Source organism: Urocampus carinirostris, chromosome 3 (assembly GCF_059441175.1).
Source record: "Urocampus carinirostris isolate Australia breed hairy pipefish chromosome 3, RoL_Ucar_1.0, whole genome shotgun sequence".
Lineage (NCBI taxonomy): Eukaryota > Metazoa > Chordata > Actinopteri > Syngnathiformes > Syngnathidae > Urocampus > Urocampus carinirostris.
The window spans coordinates 5,357,548-5,381,017 of NC_142351.1; the positions used below are offsets into that span (position 1 = coordinate 5,357,548).

At 41.1% G+C, this 23,470-nt stretch overlaps 1 protein-coding gene across 3 annotated transcripts in view; it reads left to right on the top strand.

The window, feature by feature from the left end:
• Positions 1–23,470, top strand: part of raph1b (Ras association (RalGDS/AF-6) and pleckstrin homology domains 1b) — a 112,939-nt gene that overhangs the window by 29,907 nt on the left and 59,562 nt on the right. For all 3 annotated transcript variants that reach the window (XM_088330465.1, XM_088330466.1, XM_088330467.1), the window contains exon 2: positions 18,699–18,762. The gene's annotated coding sequence lies outside the window, so the exon portion shown is untranslated. The remainder of the gene's footprint in view (positions 1–18,698; positions 18,763–23,470) is intronic.

Below are 23,470 nucleotides of genomic sequence, written 5' to 3' on the forward strand. Positions count from 1 at the left end.
TTCATTTCATTTCAATAAAGCAAACGTTTGTGACAAGCTACCATTCCATCCTGTCTAAAAAAAACCCCCAAAAGATTTATTATATTTTATTCATTTAATTTTTTTCTTGAAAAAGTTATCAGCCACCCGGGCGGGGACGTTTTGTAAGTTGTACGCCCGACGTAAAAGATGCACGCCCCGGGCGTCCGGTCAGACATTATTTCAGACACTGTTAAAACAAAATTGATACATATATTTTCTGATGAATATTTATGACTAAACTAATGCGCAGTGTGTTTCATTAACTATGCACTCGAGCCTCGTTTCCTTACATCAGCTTTTCATCTCATCTCATTAGCTACACCGCTTATCCTCAGTAGGGTCGCGGGGTTGCTGGAACCCATCCCAGCAATCATCGGGCATTGGGCAGGGGACACCCTGAACTGGTTGCCAGCCAATCGCAGGGCACACGGGGACAGACAACTCACTCGCTCATTCACACCTAGGGACAGTTTGGACCGGCCAATCCACCTGAAATGCATGTCTTTGGAATGTGGGAGGAAACCGGAGTGCCCAGAAGAAACCACGCAAGCACAGAGAGAACATGCAAACTCCACACAGGAGGTTCGATCTCATGACCTCAGAACTGTGCCGCACACGCGCTGACCACTGCGCCGCCGTGCCGCCTTATTGAAAAAGTATTCTACTTTGTTTTATTTCGCACTGTTAAAGGGAGAGTGTGTCATATTTTGTGCGTCCTAATGCTACAATAAAACTTTCATTTTGTAAAAAAAAAAAAAAACAAGTACTAGGCAAAAATATATTAACTATCATACTAATGTTATTTTTTATAAAAAAGTAATAATTTTTGGTGATAGGAATGAGTGGAGAGGTGTTGTAAAAAGGATAGTGGGATGTTTGGACGTGTTCTAAGGGATGGGCAGGGCACTTGTATGATGCGGCAGGGGTAAACCAGCGAAAGCTGTCGGGTCCTGCTGTTGAGGGATATGACCAAGGTAGATAGATAGATAGATGGATGAAAAATAATAGGGCGAGAATTTTGTCTTTTTTACATCGTAAAATGTTTTTCTGCCGTGTCGTTGCTTGCTTTGTCACTGGTTTTAGACAAATAGTGCCATCTAGTGGTCAAATACTACACATTCATTCATTTCACTTATTATCTGCATTGCTTGTACTCAGTAGGGTCACGGGGGTGCTGGAGCCCATCCCAGCTGATTTCGGGCAGTGGGCAGGGGACACACTGTGGCTTTAATTGTTTTTCCATAGTACCCTTTACTTTATCTCCAAAACTTTGTTCAAATGGAAGAATTTTCAGTTGTCATGTTGACTTGTTACAGTTTAAAGTGCATTGTCCAGTTCAAAGTGCAATACTTTATATTCCAGGTGAACTCATTATATTGTATATTTTTGCCCATTGGAGGTGACTGTAATCCTTTCGAGGCAATACAATGATAATAAAGGTGATTCTGATTTCTGCAAATAGTATAGTTAACATCTGAAAGGAAACCAGATTTACAGCTTGCTCTCAATGAAAATCGTAAATGGATGGAGGACGCTCGGTTCATTTACGATTTCGCTCGCCGGCTTGTAAGAGTCATTCGCGCAATTGACTTTTATGAAGGCGAGCAGGCCTGCTGTCCTTTTTTTTTCAACATTTGCTTTCATTTAGGACTCTGCCTATAATAGCAGTGACCTACAATCGGCTGAAGCCGACTGACACATTTTGCTCGACAGAAAATTCCCTGGACTGTCACTCAAACTTTTAGGCGTAACCGCAGAAAATATCGGTGTGTTGATGTCATTGGCTAATACTCTGGCGGCGAGTCTCTGACTTCTAAACTTTTAGCCAACCTCTTTCTGCTCTGGTGAGCTTGAATTAAAGGTTGACCGATAATGGGGCGGACCGATTTTCCGCACCGATATTTGGGAATTTGACAGGGCCGATTATTTAGGCTCAGATGCAGCAGAGCCTCTCTCTCCCTCACCTCTCTCCCTCTGTTACGGACGCTACTCACACCGCGCCTTCTGATTGGATAACTCAGTGTTTTTCAACCTTTTTTAATCCAGGGCACGTTTTTTGCATTGGAAAACTTTTGCGGCACACTACTAGCCAAAAATGTTATCAAATGACACTAAACAGTATATTTGATTACAATATAATTTATAATACCCCCAGTTTTTACAGCACAGACACTTGACAATGACATCATATTTGCAGAAAATGATTCCTAAATGTTTTATAAAATGTAAAATTTTAAAAAGTGACATTGAATAATTTCCCACGGCACACCTGACTATCTCTTACGGCAAAGTGGTTGAAAATCACTGGGATAACCAGCCAGGGGTGGAGCAGCTGAAGCACGAAGAATAATGTTTGAGCGGAGTAACATTGATAACATAGAGATTTTGAAAGCGATAGTGTAAAAAGTGTAGTTAACTTGATATATTAGCTCTTATCATAACATTAGTTTGTCAATCATGCGTGTGGGTTTGTGATTGAGAAAGAGCATAAAAAGTACTAATGTGGAAGGCTGTCACAGACCAGAACGGACACAGGACTCAATTGCATGCGTTTCTCAGATTTTATTGAAAGAGAGTGAGAGTGAGGCTTGCTTGATGCTTGATCTGAGGACTGGCAGAGAGCGGGGGCGAGCAAGGCGGGAGTGACATTTCCGTGTCGGAAGAAGACAGGTGGGAATGGCAAGTCGTTTGACCAGGGCTGGAGATCAGAGGCGATGTCAAGTTCGTAATAGAAGTCGTAGGCAGGCGGTAGGCAGAACAGGCGTAGTCAGGTTCAGAAACGGGTCGAAAACGGGAATCAGGCAGGAAACCGGTTTTAACAGGGACGGAGTCGGACGGGAACGCTCACTGAGTAAAACACAACAGCTCGCAACGATCTGACAAAGTTTGAACTGAAGTCGGGGGCTGAAGAAGGGTGTGGCCACCAATCAGCTTGTCCGGGCTGTTTGCGCCATTTAAGCTGCCACAGGTTTTCCAAATAGGGCAATTATGACAAAGGCTGAGCGATTGGCTGCTACCATAACACTAGTTTGTGAATCCGGCTCTAAAATAGGAGTTCCCACGTATTTCAATTTGTGAGCTCCGTTGACATCGTCAACGTCAATGTAACATTTGTTTTAAGTTCATATTAGTCATGTTGACATGTTTATTTATTCATTAGAAAAAATTCCGATTATTATAAAAAAATTAAAAAAAATTATTATTCCGATTTCGAAATCTTTGTTCGTTTTGGAAATTTTGAATAACTTCCGGACTTTCCTGAACGTTATAAGGTCGCACATTTTGCAAGAAAAATGGATAAGTGGTTAGGAATTGTTAAGATTCGTCAATTTAATAGCGCTCTTACTTGTGGTATTGCGGTAAGACGTTTTCCATTATGTGACGTCATTACGCATGCACCATTTTTCGTTTTACTAATTGTCGATCGCCATGTTGTGGAGCCGTGTTGTTGTTTGCTTGCTGTTGAGGAATAAATATGCTTGAAGGCTGAACCACAATGTCCTGCTCATCTTCTCACGCATGAGGAAACTGCACACTCTGACATATCCTTACCAGGATTCAAGCCCAAACCTCAGCCCCAGAAGAAAGATTCAAAAGAAGCTAAACAACATTTATGACGCTACAAAAGGTAAACATACATTAAAAGCATCGTGGAAAGAGGAGTTCACGTGGCTTGTAGCAGAGGACGCAGCGCAAACATTGCATGAATGAAGATGAGTAAATACAGGTACATACCGATGGCATATACATGCAATGAATGTTATAAGTAGATTTATAGATTTATAATAAACTTCATTTTAAAGTGTTGTTCTGTTATATATTATGATGATCAATCCTTAATTTTTGGCGATGAGTCGTCTTATTGTGTTTCAAGTTGTGAAAAACGGGGCAAAAATGAGGGCTCAAAACTACTAATTAAGAAGTAAAATTACTTATTAAGAAGTAATTACACGGGTAAAAATACACGGGTTCCCTGACGTTGTGTCCCAAATGCGGTATTTTGAAGTCGAGTCGAAGGAGAACGAAGTTGAGTAAAGTTAGTAGAGTTTGTCGGGGAACCGGCTTCTTCGGCTCGGCTCACTAAAAGGAACCGGCTCTTCGGGTTGTTTTTGCTTCTTTCATCCCAACCTGACCAAATATGATGTAAAATGATGCACAAAATGACTTAAAGGAAGGGGGGAACAGAACAAAAAAGAAAAAATACCAAAATGAAAAAGTAGTGAAAAGCTGAGAAAAAAGAAACAAAAGGAAGAGAAAAAAAAGAAGGAAAAATTTAGAAAAAAGCCAGAAAAAAAGAAAATGAAAAATGTTTGGAAAAAATTAAATAGAGAACAAAAAGAAAAAAGTAACAGCTCGAAAAAAATAAACACAATGAGATTTTTTTTAAAGGAATTTTAAAAAAGTAGAAAAAAAACACAGAAAAAGGAAGAAAAAGTTTGTGTTGCATTCCAATAATTTCCAATTATATCAAGTGAATCTTGTTGCCAACATTGTACTTCCACTAAAAACGTGATTAAGGACAGTTCTGTATCTTGCAACCGACGAAATAAGCCCCCCAAAATGTTAATATTATGCGACAAAATATATCAGGAAATAAAAAGAAATGGATATCTTGTGAAAGAACTGTAAGAACAAACGACATTTGTAGGCCGTACAACCCCATAATTTTGCATTGCCGGAAACTCAGCAAAATGTAACTTGATGTCAAGTTTTTGATAATGATTTAGTTGCCACACTTGGGATTATGGTTGCTCACTGTTGTTTCAAGCGTTGCTCACCGACTCTGTGTGAACGCTCAGACCCGTAAGGAAAATGACAGGGAACATTGCCCGGGACCCGTCACTTTTCAGAGGTAAAATGATCACTGATCCTGAAATGCAACCAGTTTGAAGCCTTCCATCACATAACCTGGCATACTCTTATGTTGTCCATAAAGCTTTGGGTCGGCCAACGGGACTCCCCGTAGACCCCACGGGCCACCGTGAGAACATTCCTGACGCAGCATAATTCCATAATTCTCCCCATGTGTGTTTTGCTCTCTCGCACAGCATTCTCCCCAGCCAGCGGGGAGAATGGAGCTGAGGAGGGGAGATCAACCCCTTGTAATGGCAACCAGACGTGACCCCCTTTACCATTCCTGCTTGTCTTATGTTGTACGCTGCAGGCTGCTGTCATAATGTTTAAAAACAGGGTTCGTACAGGTGCCTGAAATTCCTCGGAAATGCCTGAAGTTTAATTTTGTGTTTTCCAGGTAAGGAATATGCTTGAATTTTGGGGGAAGTGCTTGAACATGCTTGAAATTGTTGCCTCTGCCGTGGCAGTGACCTTGTAGTTACCTGTTATTGTACAGTGACTTGTTTACCTGACTGCCCATTTTGCACATCTGGTTAGCTGCTCCTCTTGCACTCTTTGCACTACTGTATAATGCTATACATAGCTATAATTATTTAGTATATTATTAGTACTTCAATACTCCAACTCAATACAACATTTATTTATATCCGTACATTCAAGGAAACTGTGCGGCTCAGAGGTATCGATATTTCGTTCTGTATACACGTGTACAAGCATGATAATAAAGTATATCTGAATCTGAATAGACCACGCGATAAAGATTTTTATTTTAAGCGTAAAAATGTCGCTGGCGGCTTGTCTTTATGGCTTTGTCATGTGAAGCGTCACCGCCCCCTACTGGTTGCACACAAGAGGACAGCTCTGTTTAGAAAACCGGCTTTTTGGCTCGGCTAACCTAGAAGAGCTCCCGAATGGCTTCTCAGATTATTCTTTTATGATATATTGTCAATAATAATACAACATTTTGCATCAAATTATTTAGTAATTAGTAATTTTATGTTTTGCAGGGGGGCCCAGAAAAACACATGAAATAAAAATGTAAATATTCACAGATCTACAAAAAAATGGTAAAATACAAAACGATTTTAGCTTTTTACACACGGAACAGATTTAAAAAATCCACGACGACGCAAAACAATAAAATAAATATAAATATACAAATACTAACTCTTCAGACCAATAAATGACAAAATGCTAAAAATAAATGTATTTAACATTCTATTTGAACAAATTAGACTCTGATCTTCTGAAAAACAAACCAAAATTGAATTAAAATAACTCAAGCAAATAGCAAAATAGTCAAGTCCTGTTTATTTTTGACATTTTTGAAACTTAAAAATATTGTTAATATATAAATTAAATAACTTTGGACCCAGGATAGAACCTTGTGGTACTCCACAACAGATGTCCAAGTATTCAGATGACAACGCTCCCATTTTCACATATTGCTTCCTCCCCGTCACATAACTTTGATTCTCAAAGGGCTGCACAAACTATTGCAAACTACAGACTATTATGACATCATACCCTGATCTAAAACCCACATAAGGGCGGGGAAAAACTCAAAAACGTCAAGTCATGTTCATTTGTGACACCCCTAATCACAAGGACTTTCAAAGGGCTGCACAGACCACAGATTGTTCCAAACTACAGACCATTATGACACCATCCCCTGATCTAAAACCTACATGAGGGCAAGGAAAACTCAAAAACCTCAACATGAGGAAAATGAAGAAACCTTGAGAAGGGAGTAAGATTGAAAGATCGAATGAACTCTGCTTTAGAGCTATCAATATTATTAAAATGAGTCCAAATTTGTCTCATTTTTCTGCTCTCTAAACATACACTACTTTCTTTTTTTGTCTTCCGCATTGAACTCAATTATCACCCAACCCCTATAACCCCCTTTCCGTATTTGTAAAGAAGTGTGACGTATTGAATCTGCCCCTGCATTGTTGAAGCTGAATGGCAGAATTCATGTCAGTTTATAGCAGCCTATTGACACCAAAGATTGTAGATCCCCAAGAGCCAAGAAGAAATCCGCAGGTTCGAGAGCGTTCTCCATCCGGGCCCCGGTGCTGTGGAATGCACTTCCCCCTGAGATTCCATCTGCAACCTCAGTGGAACGGTTTAAATCTAAGCTTAAAACACACTTCCACTCTATAGCATATGAATAACCTACGTTTTATGTTGACAATATCTGTGAATTATCCGCCCTCATGTAGGTTTTAGATCAGGGGATGGTGTCATGATAGTCTGTAGTTTGCAATAGTCTTTGATCTGTGCAGCCCTTCGAGACTCTTTGTGATTTAGGGCGTCACAAATAAACATGACTTGACTTGAGGTTTTGAGTTTTTCCTTGCCCTCATGTAGGTTTTAGATCAGGGGATGGTGTCATAATAGTCTGTGGTTTGCAATAATCTGTGGTCTGAGCAGCCCTTTGAGACTCCTTGTGATTAAGGGCGTCACAAATAAACAGGACTTGACTTGACATGAGATTTTTGAGTTTTCCCTTGCCCTCATGTAGGTTTTAGATCAGGGGGATGGTGGAATAACAGTCGATAGTTTTCAATAATCTGTGGTCTGTGCAGCCCTTTGAGACTCCTTGTGATTAAGGGTGTCACAAATTAACATGTCTTGACTTGACTTGAGGTTTTTGACTTTTTCCTTGCCCTCATGTAGGTTTTAGATCAGGGGATGGTGTCATAAAAGTCTGTAGTCTCTACTAGTCTGTGGTCTGAGCAGCCCTCTGAGACTCCTTGTGATTAAGGGCGTCACAAATAAACAGGACTTGACTTGAGGTTTTTGAGTTTTCCCTGGCCCTCATGTAGGTTTTAGATTAGGTGATGGTGGAATAACAGTCGGTAGTTTTCAATAATCTGTGGTCGGTGCAGCCCTTTGAGACTCCTTGTGATTAAGGGCGTCACAAATAAACCTGACTTGAGGTTTTTGAGTTTTCCCTTGCCCTCATGTAGGTTTTAGATCAGGGGATAATGTCATAATAGTCTGTAGTTTGCAATAATCTTTGATCTCTGCAGCTCTTTAAGACTCCTTGTGATTAAGGGCCAAACAAATAAACAAGACTTGACACAAAACATGTGCTAGCAGCAAGATGGCGACTTTATTTGAGTCAACATCAACAAAAAACCTTTCTTTTGATCAGTGCTTCATTTCTTCCTTAGAAGGTCCCGAAAAAGTTAATGAAATGACTTAAAAAGTGCTCGAACTTGGCCATGGAAAAGCGATCCGAACCCTAATATTAGCATGCACGTCCCTTTTTGTCGGAACAGGTGTAACACGATATTATTTGTTCTCAAACAATTGCACTCAAACCCGTTTTTATGTGTTGGCAGCCGGCCAAGAAAGAAGCCAGACGTATTTGTCTCATGGTCTGCACTAAAAGCAACGCACCGATCGATTCGAACGCATGCTCTCAGTCGAGTTCAGAACCATCCATCAGACGGTCGTGATGGGGACTCAGACTATCTTTAGAGAACCGGCACTTTCTACTCGGCTCACTCAGGGGAGCCTCTTTCGGCTCCCGAACGGCTCTTTCTGAATGTTTTTTGGGTGTGTTTACTAGCAGGGTTGGGTAAGGTTACGTTAACTTGATTACTTTCAATGACTTTTGGATTACTCCAATACCAAATATGCTAATAAAAGACAAGAGAAACTAAATCTGAATCAAATGATGACTCACAACACGTGGTAAGCTTTCTCTCCTGGCTTTGATCTCTTTGATCTCCGGCAAAACGAACGTAAAATTTTGTAATGTATTTATTTTAGAAACTTATTCTGATATAATTTGCACGAGCAAATGAGAAAGAAGGGGCAGGGCAAACGTGGGCTGACGGGAAGTGGAGTAAAGGTGAGACGTGTTTGTGGACGCGGCCGACAATAGTGGATATATATTTTTCCCACCCTTACCTTTAGAAATATAGACTTTTTTCCTTGGATTACTTTCAGCGGGCACCCGGACTGTGCAGGTTTCCATCAAACATTAAGTACCGGTATCATTTTCCGCTTATTTTGCCGACTGTGATTTTTGAATAGGTTATGAGTTAATTTTGTGTTTGTATTGCATTTTTTCAATGTGGACGCATGCGGCTAATATAAAGGTGCGGCTTGTGTATGTACAAAATCGGTTTTCCTCCCGAAATGCGGTGGCTGCGGCTTATAATCAGGTGCGCTCTCTAGTCCGGAATTTACGGTACTTTCAATGACTTTTGGATGACTCCAATACCAAATATGCTAATAAAAGACAAAAGAAACTGAATATGAATCAAATGATGACTCACAACACATGGTAAGCTTTCTCTCCTGGCTTTGATCTCTTTGATCTCCGGCAAAACGAACATAAAATGCGACAGAAACAAAATGAAAATAAATCCAAACAGCTTGCCAACATCATTTTTGCCGCTCCATGTGTGTTCCGTTACTCCCCAAGCCTGCACAAAATGGAGTCATTTTATTCACATTTAGTTTCTTTTGTCTTTTATTAGCATATTTGGTATTGGAGTAATCCAAAAGTAATTGAAAGTAATCAAGTTAAGGTAACCCTACCCAACCCTGTTTACTAGTATATCAAAAACATTACTCACCAAATTATTCAATACTGAAATTGTGTTATGCTACTATTTTATAATGGCCTTTATTTCAATTTCCAGGAAACCTTTACCTATTTCAAACTCTCAAATTGTTTCTATTGAGCAAAGAAAACGAGATGATGTCACTCAGTCACAAGAGAAGGAAAGAGAGAAAGGGCTAAAAAAATAGAAGAGGGAGAGAAAGGAGAGAAAGAGAAAGAAATTGAGAGAGGGAATGGGAAGGAAAACAAGAGAGATAAAAACAGAAATATAGGGAAAGAGATATAAAGAGAGAGAAGGCAGAAAGAGAGAGTGGGAAACAGAACGATTAGGAGAGAGGCGGATTTAGAAAGAGAGACAGAAGGGAAAGAGGGAGAGAAAGAGAAAGATAAAGACCCAATACTAACCTTAGGGAGAATGAGAGAGAGAACGGGAAGGAAAACAAGAGAGATAAAAACAGAAATATAGGGAAAGAGCTAGAGAGAAAGAGATATAAAAAGAGATGAAAGGCAGAGAGTGAGAGAGCGGGGGACAGAACGAGGAAGAGAGAGATAGATCGAGAAAGAGAGACAGAAGAGAAAGAGGGAGAGAAAGGAGAGAAAGAGAAAGTTTTAAAGACCAGATACTAACCTTCGGAAGAATGGGAGAGAGAAAATGAGAGAGAGAACGGGAAGGAAAACAAGAGAGATAAAAACAGAAATATAGGGAAAGAGCAAGAGAGAAAGAGATATAAAGAGAGATGAAAGGCAGAGAGTGAGAGAGCGGGGGACAGAACGAGGAAGAGAGAGACAGATCGAGAAAGAGAGACAGAAGAGAAAGAGGGAGAAAAAGGAGCGAAAGAGAAAGTTTTAAAGACCAGATACTAACCTTGGGGAGAATGGGAGAGAGAAATTGAGAGAGAGAGAAAATGGAAAGGAAAACAAGAGGGATAAAAACAGAACTATAGGGAAAGAGCAAGAGAAAAAAATATAAAGAGAGAGGGAAGGCAGAGAGTGAGAGAGCGAGAGACAGAACGAGTAAAAAAGAGAGACTGATCGAGAAAGAGAAAGACTGAGAGAAAGGAAGACAGAGAAAATAATGGAGAGAAACGGACAGATGGAGAAATAGAGGGAACTTAAAAGTGAGAAGAAAGGGGAGAAAGAGACAGACAGAAACAAAAAGCTAGAACCAAAGAGGAGAATAAAAGAGAGCGAAATAAATTGAAAGTAAGAGATAAGAAATATAGGGAAAGAGAGAGACAGAAAGAGATACAGCGAAAGAGAGAGCAATAAAAAGAGAAAGAGGGTAAATATAGAGTTAAAGTAAGGGAGTAAAGGAAAAAAGAATGAACGTAAGAGAGAAAGATGGAGCATTTCAAGGGAGCCGTTTCCTCGTTGATGGGGAGCCGGCTCAAAGAGCCGTTTCGTTCGCCATCAGGCAGCTTGAAAAGAATGGTCACGGTCAGAGAAACCATACTATCGACAACACTCATCACAGGAAGTCTTTCTCGGGGTTACTCGGTGCACTCGACTCCATTTGCTTTGCGACAACAATCCCTTCTTCTTCTCTTCCTGTCTGTGACATCACCATTGCCTTCCTTGTTTTTGACTTCCTGGCCGAACAGGAAACGAGCTAGCACGGAGAAGTCTGGCTAATGGTAATGGAGCATATGTGAACAAGGACGCACCTGTACTATGGACTACAGAGTTTCCCCTTGTCCTGTTCATAAATCTGCCGTGTACGTTACAGGGTGGCCGAGTTATGTTGTTTTTATTTACGTCTACAAACAAACCCCCAACTCTAGAAGCCATCTTTTGTCTATAACAAGCCCTGCCTGTGTACTTAATGGGATTGAGAAAGGCCATTTTCTTTAAATTAGGTACAGAGTGTCGTGTTCCAACCTATAAGCAGATACAGTGGAACCTCGGTTCTCGACCATAATCCAATCCAGAACCCAGTTCGAAAACCGATTTGTTCGATCACCGAAATCATTTTTCCCATTAAAATTAATGCAAATCCCTTTAATCCGTTCCAACACCCTGAATGTTTACCTTGAATGTTTAACGTAAAGCTAACCCAGGCTAATCGTACGTTCGCGTTATCGTAATCTTCCGTACGAAAGATTACGCCAACATGAACGTTTGAAAATAAAAAAATCGGGTCGTTCACAAGTCATTTAGCACCCGGGTCTCCACAACAAGTGGTGAGCGGTTCATTGGAAAGGGGGCTCCGTTCTAACACCCTGAAAGTTGGGCTCCATTCCAACACCCCGAATGTTTACCTTGAATGTTCAACGTAAACATAAAGCTAACCCAGGCTAATCGTACGTTCGCAATCTTCCGTACGAAAGATTACGCTAACATGAACGTGTAAAAGTAAAAAAAAAAAAAGGATAAAGAAAACTATGAATAGGATTTTTTACCTTTGTGGTGGTCAGCAGAAGGCGCAGGTGGACGGCCGTTGCTTGCTTATAGCACTCACTCCCTTAGCCGCATCACTCGATTTCACAGCCTCCTTATTCTTTAGTATCGTACTGATCGTAGATTTAGCCATGCTGTATTCCCTAGCAAGATGTGTGATATGACATTTGTCAATGTTCAGAGCAGTTTTTGAGAACAAGTCACGGCATTTAGATGGACCAATAACTAGTATTTGGGTCTTTTCAGAGTTGAGGCGCAAGAGGGCTCTATCATGATTCTTATTTCATAAATGTTATTAAATCATTTAACATCACAGGAAAATAAAATGTGCTGGAAAATCAGATTATGTTTGTAAAGCGTGTTTTGCTGATGTTGGTCTTAAAATGTATGGTATGGTATGGCTCCCTTCAAAATATATATACCGTAAATACCGGACTATAGAGCGCATCTGATTATAACCCGCACCCACCACATTTCAGGAGGGAAAACCGATTTTGTACATACACAACCCGCACTTGTATATTAGCCGCATGCGCCCACATTGAAATAACGCAATACAAACACGAAATTAACCCATAACCGATACAGTCCAAAAAACACAGCCAGCAAAATGAGCAGAAAATGATACCGGTATTTAAGATTTAATGCAGACCTCCAGAGTCCGGGTGCCCGTTGTAAGTAATCCAAGGAAAAAAGTGTATATTTCTAAAGGTAAGGGTGGGAAAAATATATATCCACTTTTGTCGGCCGCGTCCACAAACACGTCTCACCTTTACTCCACTTCCCGTCAGCCCGCGTTTTCCCCGCCCCTTCTTTCTCATTTGCTCGTACAAAACATATCAGAATAACTTTCTAAAATAAATACATGACAAAAATATACAGTTGCAAATACATATTATACATGGTTACACATATTTAGGAAGAAAGACGGTACACCGAGAGAGTTTTCAAAGCTTTAATAATAATATGTATTATAACTTTCATCCCAAACCGTGCCTGTGAAGGGTAGCAAAACGCTACTAGCAACACGCTCGCAACACAGCAAACGTGGCTGTTAAAAAAACATACCGTACGTGTCGAAATCACGGTAAACCGCCCTCGTCTTCCTCCTTATAATTGCCGCCATCAAAGTCGTCTTCCTTCTGTACGGGTAAGAGACTTTGTCATATAGACGTCGTCCCACGCTCCCTTATTCCAAAACATATTCCAAAACACGCTAGCAACACGCTCGCAAAGTAAAGATTACGTGCAGTAGCTCTGTTTCCTTCTTTATCGGACTGCTCGATTGCGTTTAGCTTGAAAGCTGCGTCATGCGCCTTTCTTTTTGCAATTTGCATGATTAGTATATGTCTACGCTAATTTAGTTTGTGCACAAACTAAGAAGTTGCAGTCTTCCTCGGCGCATATATTCCACCGGTCTAAATCTTACCCTTTGTACTCGAGCGCCGCTGGCGGCCGTTAGAAAAATGACATAAATTGGCCGCATCACTGAATAAGCCGCAGGGTTGAAGGTTTTGGGAAAAAAGTAGCGGCTTATAGTCCGGAATTTACGGTATATACAGGACTGTCTCAGAAAATTTGAATATTGTGATAAAGTTCTTTATTTTCTGTTATGCAATTAAAAAAACAAAAATGTCATACATTCTGGATTCATTACACATCAACTGAACTATTTCAAGCCTTTTATTATTTGAATATTGCTGAATTTGGCTTACAGCTTAAGAAAACTCAAAAATCCTATCTCAAAATATTAGAATATCATGAAAAAGTATACAAGTAGGCTATTCAACTAATCACCTGAATCATCTAATTAACTCGAAACACCTTGCGAGGGTTTCCTGAGCCTTAAAAACACTCAGCTTGGTTCAGTAAACTAAATCACAAGTATGGGGAAGACTGCTGATCTGACTGCTGTCCAGAGGACCATCATTGATACCCTCCATCAGGAGGGTAAGACACAAAGAGAAATTTCTCAAAGAGCAGGCTGTTCACAGAGTGCAGTTTCAAAGCATATCCACAAAAAGTCTGTTGGAAGGGAAAAATGTGGCCGACATTTTTGTTTTTTTAATTGGATTACAGAAAATAAAGAACTTTATCACAATATTCTAATTTTCTGAGACAGTCCTGTACATATATATATATTTTGCTATTGCGGCTCCTTGGGTTTTAGACAGTCCAAACATATTTTTTCTCCTGTCCTGGCTTTTGTTGTCCTGGTCTGGTGCCTGCGAGCAGCTGCCGGCTTTGTTGTGACTCGAGCAACTGCCTTTTCCTGCAGCTGCACTTCTGCATGTGTCATTGGCACACCAGCTCGCTGCCCCCACAAGACGGCTGTGTTTTTACCTTAACTGGGCAGTTTTCACAAGGCAGCTGGAAGGTGGTGGGATGACGCGCCAGAGCAGCGGTCGGAAATATATGGCTAGCGAGCCGGATAGGGCTCTTGACATGAGTAACTGACTCAGAGACCATCTCAAAACCCAAGTAATCTTCTCTGTGAATTTCCAGTTCTGGTGTATGTAAGGCTGACGCTGCATATACATATTACATACATATATATGTGAGTTGTCTGTCCCCGCGTGCCCTGCGATTGGCTGGCAACCAGTCCAGGGTGTCCCCTGCCCACTGCCCGATGATTGCTGGGATGGGCTCTAGCATCCCCGCGACCCTACTGAGGATAAGCGGTGCAGCTGATGAGATGATATATATATATATATATACAGTGTTCTGGTTTGCCCGCGTCCCCGTGTCCTAGACGCATCATTTTTGCTGGGGACGCATAGTCTCAAATCAACGTGCGTCCCTGGGACGCAACCTTTTTGCCACAAAATTGTCATTATTACCCGATTACTTTTTTTTCACAAAGATTTACTGCACTCCAAACTTTTCATCAGGCAGATCCGCCATTGTTGTTTTGGTCTCGCGGTTCGAGTTTTCGTCTGCACGCCGATCTCGGCCAACGAGATCTCGTTGTGTAGTGAAAGGAAGTCCGTCTTTTTTCAGAGAACCGGCTTTTTTGGCTCAAATCATTTAAGAGAGCCGGCTCTCAAACTTCTTACTTGCTCTGATGATTGATATTACGAATTATGTTGTATAAAGATGTTATGAAAAAAGGAAGTATAAAAGGAGATAATAAAAAAAAGACAGGTTTGTGGTTATCCCTTTAATCGGTATATTACCAACAATAATTTGATGCAGAAAATGAATTAATAATTTGATGATTAAAACTGAATGAATATATAGATTTATATTATATATTTGTCGCCGATTTACGATTTCAACCTCGATAACACTAAATTTTGGGGACCCATAGATCTCTGTTGGGACCTATAGATTTTTGAGCATGCGAGTGGGCAGCACGGCGGCGCAGTGGTTAGCGCTTGTGCGGCACAGTTCATGTCATAGGAACCTGTTGTGGGTTCAAATCCAGCTCCAGACATCCTGTGCGGAGTTTGTATGTTCTCCCTGTGCTTGCGTGGGTTTCCTCCGGGCACTCCGGTTTCCTCCCACGTTCCAAAAACATGCACTTCAGGTGAATTGGCTGGTCCAAATTGTCCCTAGGTGTGAATGAGCGAATGAGTTGTCTGTCCCTGTGTGCCCTGCGATTGGCTGGCAACCAGTTCAGGGTGTCCCCTGCCCACTGCCCAGAGATGGCTGGGATGGGCTCCAGCCCCCCCGCGACCCTAATGAGGATAAGCGGTGCAGCTAATGAGATGAGATGAGATATATATATACACATTTATTCCTTATTAGCAGTGTTTGAAATAACGTCTGCCCGGACACCCTACTGAGGATATCAGCTAATAAGAGATGAGACATTATTTTTAATGGGGAAAATGATTTCGGTGATCGAACAAATCGGTTTTCGAACAGGGTCCTGGAACGGATTATGGTCGAGAACCGAGGTTCCACTGTATATGGTGTGGCTCCCCTCCAAACATCAATATTTTGCTTTCATGTCTTCTCAGTCCAGAAGGTTCCACGACCCCGAGTATCAACCATGTGTGCGCTAATACTAAAACAAGCGCGCAGCAGCTCTGTGCCTTGCGCGTGCTCGCTAAGGAAATACTCAGTCACAATGTTTCTTTTTGTGCGAGGAGACAAACTGCACGCTGTGGTGTGAAGAACAGTTGCTGCACAGAAAAACCCAGGAACAGCTGAGGACGCTGGGAACCCCCCCCCCCCCCCCCCCTGATACTTTACAGCTGCTGACTTCTCCCCCTTTTGTTTTACAATCACCTAAATCGAATTAGCTGCGAGTTGAAAGGCCAACACTTGTCAAGTCAAGTCATTTTTATTTGTGACGCCCTTAATCACAAAGAGTCTCAAAGGGCTGCACAGGTTATTGCACAGACTATTATGACACCATCCCCTGATCTGGAAACAACATGAGGGCAAGGAAAAACTCAAAAACCTCAACATGAGGAAAATGAAGAAACCTTGAGAGATGTTGCAATTACAAATAATACAGAGATATTGTCCACAAAAAGTATAGGTTATTCATATGCTTTAGAGTAGAAGTGTGTTTTAAGCTTAGATTTAAACATTTCCACTGAGGTTGCAGATCGGACCTCAGGGGGAAGAGCGTTCCACAGCACCGGGGCCCCAATGGAGAATGCTCTCCAACCTGTGGATTTCTTCTTGGCTCTTGGGATCACTAGTAGACCGGCGCTTTCAGAACGAAGGCTTCGGACCGGAACATAGGGGGAAATCAGATCTGAAAGATATGAGGGAGGAAGTCCATGTATGATTTTGTGTAATACTAAGAGAACCTTGAAATCACATCTTAGGCTAACTGGGAGCCAATGCAGGTTAGCCAAAATCGGCGTGATGTGATCGGACTTTTTAGTTAATAGCCTCGCTGCAGCATTTTGTACCAGCTGAAGACTCTTGATTCTGGACTTCGGGAGACCGGAGAGTAGTGCATTACAGTCAAGACGGGAGGTAACAAACGCGTAAATCATAATCTCCGCATCCGACTGAGACATCATAGGACGAATTTTAGCAATCTTGCGAAGATGGAAGAAAGCGGTTCTAGTAATTTTCTTCACATAACCTAAATTTTTAACTGAGTCACTCTGTGTGATGTGACATTTGTCAATGTTCACAGCAGTTTTTGAGAATAAGTCACGGCATTTAGATGTCGAGAAATTAACGTGTCTTCTGTTCGAGACGTTGCAGTGGGCTGAAGGCCGCAAACTAGATTAGAATAGAATATACCTTTATTGTCATTGTTACAAAATGGGTTGAACATATTGTGACAATGAAATTGGACGTGGCACTCTAGGTCCACATTTAACAGTGAGGATAAAATAGAACAAAGAAGATAAGGTTATGTGGGCATGTAAGATGTTACATACAGTTTTGGGATCGTATTACAGTAATCCCTCGGTTATCGCGGTTAATGGGGACCGAGACCACCCGCAAAAACTGAAAATCCGCGAAGTAGCGGCGCCCCTTCAAAAATGCTTAAAAAACGTATACAGTACAGGTATACAGTATACCCCCCTGTATACAGTACACCATATAGAATACGGGTAGAGAGAGAGTGAAATTCATGTTATAACAACAAAAAAAACCTGTAAAATATGTTGTATGTACACGGAATAGGACTGCGGCGAAACCACTACGAACCATTCAGTATGATTGTATTAACCGCTCTCAACCGCATGCAGCCATCGCAGCTTATTTCGCTTGTTAACACTACCGGTTACATTTTGAAAATAAAAACAGTGAAAATGTGATATTTGATGAGTGTTTGTGAAGCGTTTTGGGAAACAACAGTTAAAAAAAATGGTCTGTGTTCATTCTAATGAAAGTGAAAGAGCTACCTTCTGACAATAACAACATACTTTAGCGAGCGGCATCGAACGGCTTTTACAACAAATACACGAAACCGCACACAATTAGCCGTGTTTAGGTAGTACAAACAACCGCTCGCTTTTGGTATAAAAAAGTCAAACTTGAGATGAAATGTGACAGAAGAGAATATACTTACAGTTCCTCCATGATAAACAGCGCCACAGAAAAAGGGGGTGAGGTGGGAGGAGTTGAAGGAGGGGGGGGGTGAGCAAAGCAAGCGGTGACTCACCATGATGAAGCATTGTGTCAGGGCCTCCCCCTCCCCTTCACAATAAGAGTGTCCACACCGTGTCCTAGGTTGACATAAGCTCGCGCTTGCTCGAGCCTATAAATGCTTTTATTGATAAGGTAAGGTCTATTTTTTTAGACCCGCGAAGCTCTGAACCCGCAAAAGTGGAACCGCAAACCACTGTTCAAAGAAGTGCAAAAATAGTCACCGTTGTGCGAAGTGAGCATAGGAATAAATACAATTTGACATTTGTATGAGGTAGTGTGTTTGCAAGAGTTTCAGTTTGTTGTGCGGTGTGTGTTAAGGGTAGTAATGGATCTGGGGAAGAAACTGTCTCTGATTCTGTTTGTTTTTGTTTTGTGTGACCTGTAGCGCATGCCGGAAGGCAGCAGGTCAAAGTCCTTGATGATGTTTTCTGCTCTGCTGAGGTAACGAGAGCAGGCAATGTCCTCCAGACTGGGTAGAGAGCCACCAACGATTCTCTGGGCTGTGTTGATGTATGAGCTGGTTTTTCGAACACCACGTTGTCAGTGACTCCACCTCGTCCCTTTTACTCCAATCTGCGTCGAATTTTGTTTCTCTCAGTCCGTGTGTGTCAGTGCCGTCTGCAGTTAATCTGCTGCATTCTTGTAAGAGAAAGGATCATCTTGCTTTCCTCCAGCTGCTAGCTCGCTCTGTTATTCTATCGCGGTTGATCCTTCGGTGTTTCACAGACTGTCTTCTCCGCGTGTACTTTTATCTGTTTTTCAGCACGGAGTGGAGGTTCTCCACAGACCCGGAACATCAGCAGGAAGCCGGCCAAACCACTACAGAGGTAAGAATGAATGAATGAAAACTTTATTCGAACATTAAAATAAAAACAGAACTAAAACAATAACTCAACAAAAAAATTATGTTAGATAATATGTTCGAAGGCAGCACGGCGGCGCAGTGGTTAGCGCATGTGCGGCACAGTTCATGTCATGGGAACCCGTCGTGGGTTCAAATCCAGACTTCCTGTGCGGAGTTTGTATGTTCTCCCCGTGCTTGCGTGGGTTTCCTCCGGGCACTCCGGTTTCCTGCCACATTCCAAAAAACATGCATTTCAGGTGAATTGGCCGGTCCAAATTGTCCGTAGGTGCGAGTGAGTCGTCTGTCCCCGTGTGCCCTGCAATTGGCTGGCAACCAGTTCAGGGTGTCCCCTGCCCACTGCCCGATGATTGCTGGGATGGGCTCCAGCACCCCCGCGACCCTACTGAGGATAAGCGGTACAGCTAATGAGATGAGATGGGAATATGTTCGAAAAGGGGTAGTAAGAAGCAAAATGCTTCATCTTCCCTATTAAATACACCAATGATATAACAACAATTGTAATAATATTAATAATACAGTTATGATATAACAATAGCAATAATAACAAAGTTAACCATAGTTTAGAACGCTCTATTCCCAATCTCTCGTATCATTCATACCCCATTTTCTTCAACTTTGTATTCCGCCAGTAATGTTTTTTTGTATTTAAATTTGAACAAGTGAATAGTCGGACATTGTTTGATCTCGTCTTGTAAATTGTTCCAAAGTTTGACTCCGCACACAGACACACACATACTTTTCCTGGTGGTTCTCACTTTTGGGATTTTAAATTTATTACAGCCTCTTAAGTTATAATTTCCCTCTTTCCGAATGAATAATTTATGGATGTTTTCTGGCACTATGTTTTTGTTGACCTTAAATAGCAGTTGTGCAGTGAAAAATTTGACTAAATCATCTAATTTTAATCATTTGGACTGCAGGAATAAAATATGAATATGATCTCGATATCCTACCCTGTGTATGGTTCTAATTGCACGTTTTTGGAGGATAAAAAGGGACTGGAGTGAACATTTGTAATGATTGCCCCTACACTTCTGCACAATATGTTAGGTATGGCAGAACTACAGAACAATATCATAAATACCGTAAATTCCGGACTATAAGCCGCTACTTTTTTTCCCAAACGTTCAACCCTGCGGCTTATTCAGTGATGCGGCCAATTTATGTAATTTTTCTAACTGGGACCCGGACTCTGCCGGTCTGCATCAAACCTTAAGTACCGGTATCATTTTCCGTTCATTTTGCCGGCTGTGATTTTCGGACTGTGTACTTTTATGAAGGACATTCAGTTTCGATCGCGGGACTTAAAGTCGGGTTTGGGTTAATTTTGTGTTTGGGTTACATTTTTTTAATGTGGGCGCATGCGGCTTATATACAGGTGCGGCTTGTGTAAGTACAAAATCGGTTTTCATCTTAAAATGTGGTGGGTGCGGCTTTTAATCGCTCTATAGTCCAGAATTTACGGTACAATCCAATATAGTTTAAAATGAATTTGGCTTTATTAATTATTGAAGTGCTTTTAGATACTTTAGTTTGTATGTGTCTGATGTGTTTTCCAGCTTAATTTATTGTCTATAATGACCCCTAAAAACTTAATTTCTGATACAGCATCTATTGCAGCACCATCCATTTTAACTTCTAAATCTTGATTTGCCTTGCGATTACCCAAGAATATTACTTTGGTTTTAGTTAAATTTAAAGATAATTCATTTATATCCATCCATACTTTTAGGTTAATTAATTCACGTTTAATATAGATTACCAAATCAATATAGTAATCATTTGAATAGAACATTTTAGTGTTGTCTGCAAATATTACTACTACTTATCATTATGGCGTTGTCATGTGAGGCGTCACCGCCCCCTACTGGTTGCACACAAGAGGACAGCTCTGTTTAGAAAACCCGAGGTCCCGAATGGCTCCTCAGATTTTTTTTTTTATGATATATTATCAATAATAATAAACCATGATGCACCACATTATTTATTAATTAATAACTTCATATTTTTTGCAGGGGGTCCCAGAAAAACACATGAAATAAAGATAAAAATATTCACAGATCTACAAAAAAATTGTAAAATACAAAACGATTTTAGCTTTTTACACACGGAACAGATTTAAAGTCGAAGAATCACATAAAATCCACGACGACGCAAAACAATAAAATAAATATACAAATACTAACTCTTCAGAGCAATAAATGACAAAATGCTTAAAATGTATTTACAATTCTATTTGAACAATTTAGACACTGATCTTCTGAAAGACACACCAAAAATGAATGAAATAGTTAATGCAAATAGCAAAATAGTCAAGTCCTGTTTATTTTTGACATTTTTGATACATTAAAAATATCGTTGATATATAAATGAAATAACTTTGGACCCAGGATAGAACCCTGTGGTACTCCACAACAGATGTCCAAGTATTCAGATGACAACTCTCCCATTTTTACATATTGCTTCCTCCCCGTCAAATAACTTTGAATCCATTGCAAAGCCACGCCCCTGATGCTATATCTTTCCAATTTTTTTAATAGTATATTATGATTAATGGTATTAAATGGTAAGAGTCTTTGCACGCTGTCAGGCTAATGCCTGTTCGCTAGTAGCAGTCGATTCATCTTCTCCGTCAACTTTTAGAAAACGAATGGGTGATTCTCTATGGGCACAAGCTGACACGGGAGTTGCATTAAAGCGGAAATGTCGATTTCTACGTTTGTATATTCCAGCAACGGATGTATGCGCTTGTTGTGTTTAGTGGAAGGATCTTGTCAGTATAAGCCAACCGAAAGTGGCGGCAGGCCTCGGGAGACTATTCCCTTTCTAAGTGAAACCATGTGAGTGCCGAGCGTGACATACTTTGTCTTGAGAGAAGCATGCTGGATTGTGAGCTTATATTCAAAACAAACAGGAAGTGTGTTCTATTTCCATACTGACAATTGAGATTTGATCCAATTCCATACAATCGTGTAGCAGATGTCTTTTTCATTCCCTTTATATTGGGATATGATTTAGATATGGGACGGTGAGTTCAGTCAAGTCAGTACATGGTTCTGCTCTGGATTCATGTACACACCCATATGTTTCAGTGGTTATAGGAAGCGTTTACTCTGTTTCGTTTTCAAGTCATGAAACTAGGCCTGGGTAAGAAAATAATACTGATAATTATAGGCAGGGTTGGGTAGGATTACTTTAACTTGATTACTTTCAATGACTTTTGGATTACTCCAATACATTTTGTTCTGTATACACGTGTACTAGAATAGAATAGAATAGAATAGAATAGAATATACCTTTATTGTCATTGCTACAAATGGGCTAACATATTGTGACAACGAAATTGGGCATGACACTCCAGTTTTACACATTCATAGTGAGGTATGAGCAAGAAGATAAAGGAACAGAGAAGATAATGTTATCAAAGAAAGGATGAGAGATAAAAGAACACTTAAAGTAAAAAGATTTACTGGAGAGCCACGTGAAGCCGCTGCGTATAGTCGCGCCGCCATCTTGAAAAAAAAAAAAATGACTAGAATGACAATAAAGTAGATCTGAATCTGAATCTGAACCAAATATGCTAATAAAAGAAAACTATAATGAATCAAATGATGACTCACAACACGTGGTAAGCTTTCTCTCCTGGCTTTGATCTCTTTGATCTCCGGCAAAACATAAAATGCGACAGAAACAAAATGAAAATAAATCCAAACAGCTTGCCAACATCATTTTTGCCCTTCCATGTATTCCGTTACTCCCCAAGCCTGCACAAACTTTAGTCATTTTATTCATAATACTCGCCAGGCTCTCTCCATGTGTCGGCGGAGTGTGATCACCATGGAAACAACACTCCTCTCTCGCACTCCGTCTAATATCTGGGCACCGTGTTCCTCAGCTTCTGCTGACTCATCTCCTTTGAACTCTCCTCCTCCCCTACCGTCCATCTGCCGGTCTCGCGTTACAACCTTCCCTTCCTGCCCCCTTCTTCGCTGATTGTCATAGCGCTTGATGACCGTGTCACGCTCTGTTTCGGCGCATTCGTTTGAGAGAGCGTGGCCCCCGTAAATCTGCACCGCCAGTCCCTTTTAATGAATGACACTGCAGCTGCTGACCTCAATGCACTCCCCACACGATTCACATCCGAGGCGGGACCCTCCCTCCCTGAACAGATGCATGGTCCCCTCTGTTAGCAATCTCAACTTCCGTGGTAGCCGCTTTTTGTTGACGGCACTTGTCACTTTGGTTCTGTGTCTTTTTCCAAGCGGAAGAGCAGCTTCTGCGACAGACCGCTGTCACAGTCTTGTTCCATGGACAGACTCAGAAGATCATTTCTCCCTCATGCCATGAGGCTCTTTAACTCCACCCGGGGGAGTAAAAGCCCACATGAAACCCCTCCACCACATTTGCATATTACCTTATTTTTATTACAGTGTGTATTTTATGTAGCACCATTTAATACTCTAAATCGGGGGTGTCAAACAGGCGGCCCGCGGGCCGGATCAGGCCCGCCAAGGGGTTGAATCTGGCCCGCGAGACAACGCTCCGAGAAGCGCAAGAGAAAAACGAGCTGCAGGTTGAAATAAATGAAATGAAATTGAAATGCATTTATATCGCGCTTTTCAAGTCAAGACTTCCCAAAGCGCTTTACAGTGTGCTTCACATTTCCCAAT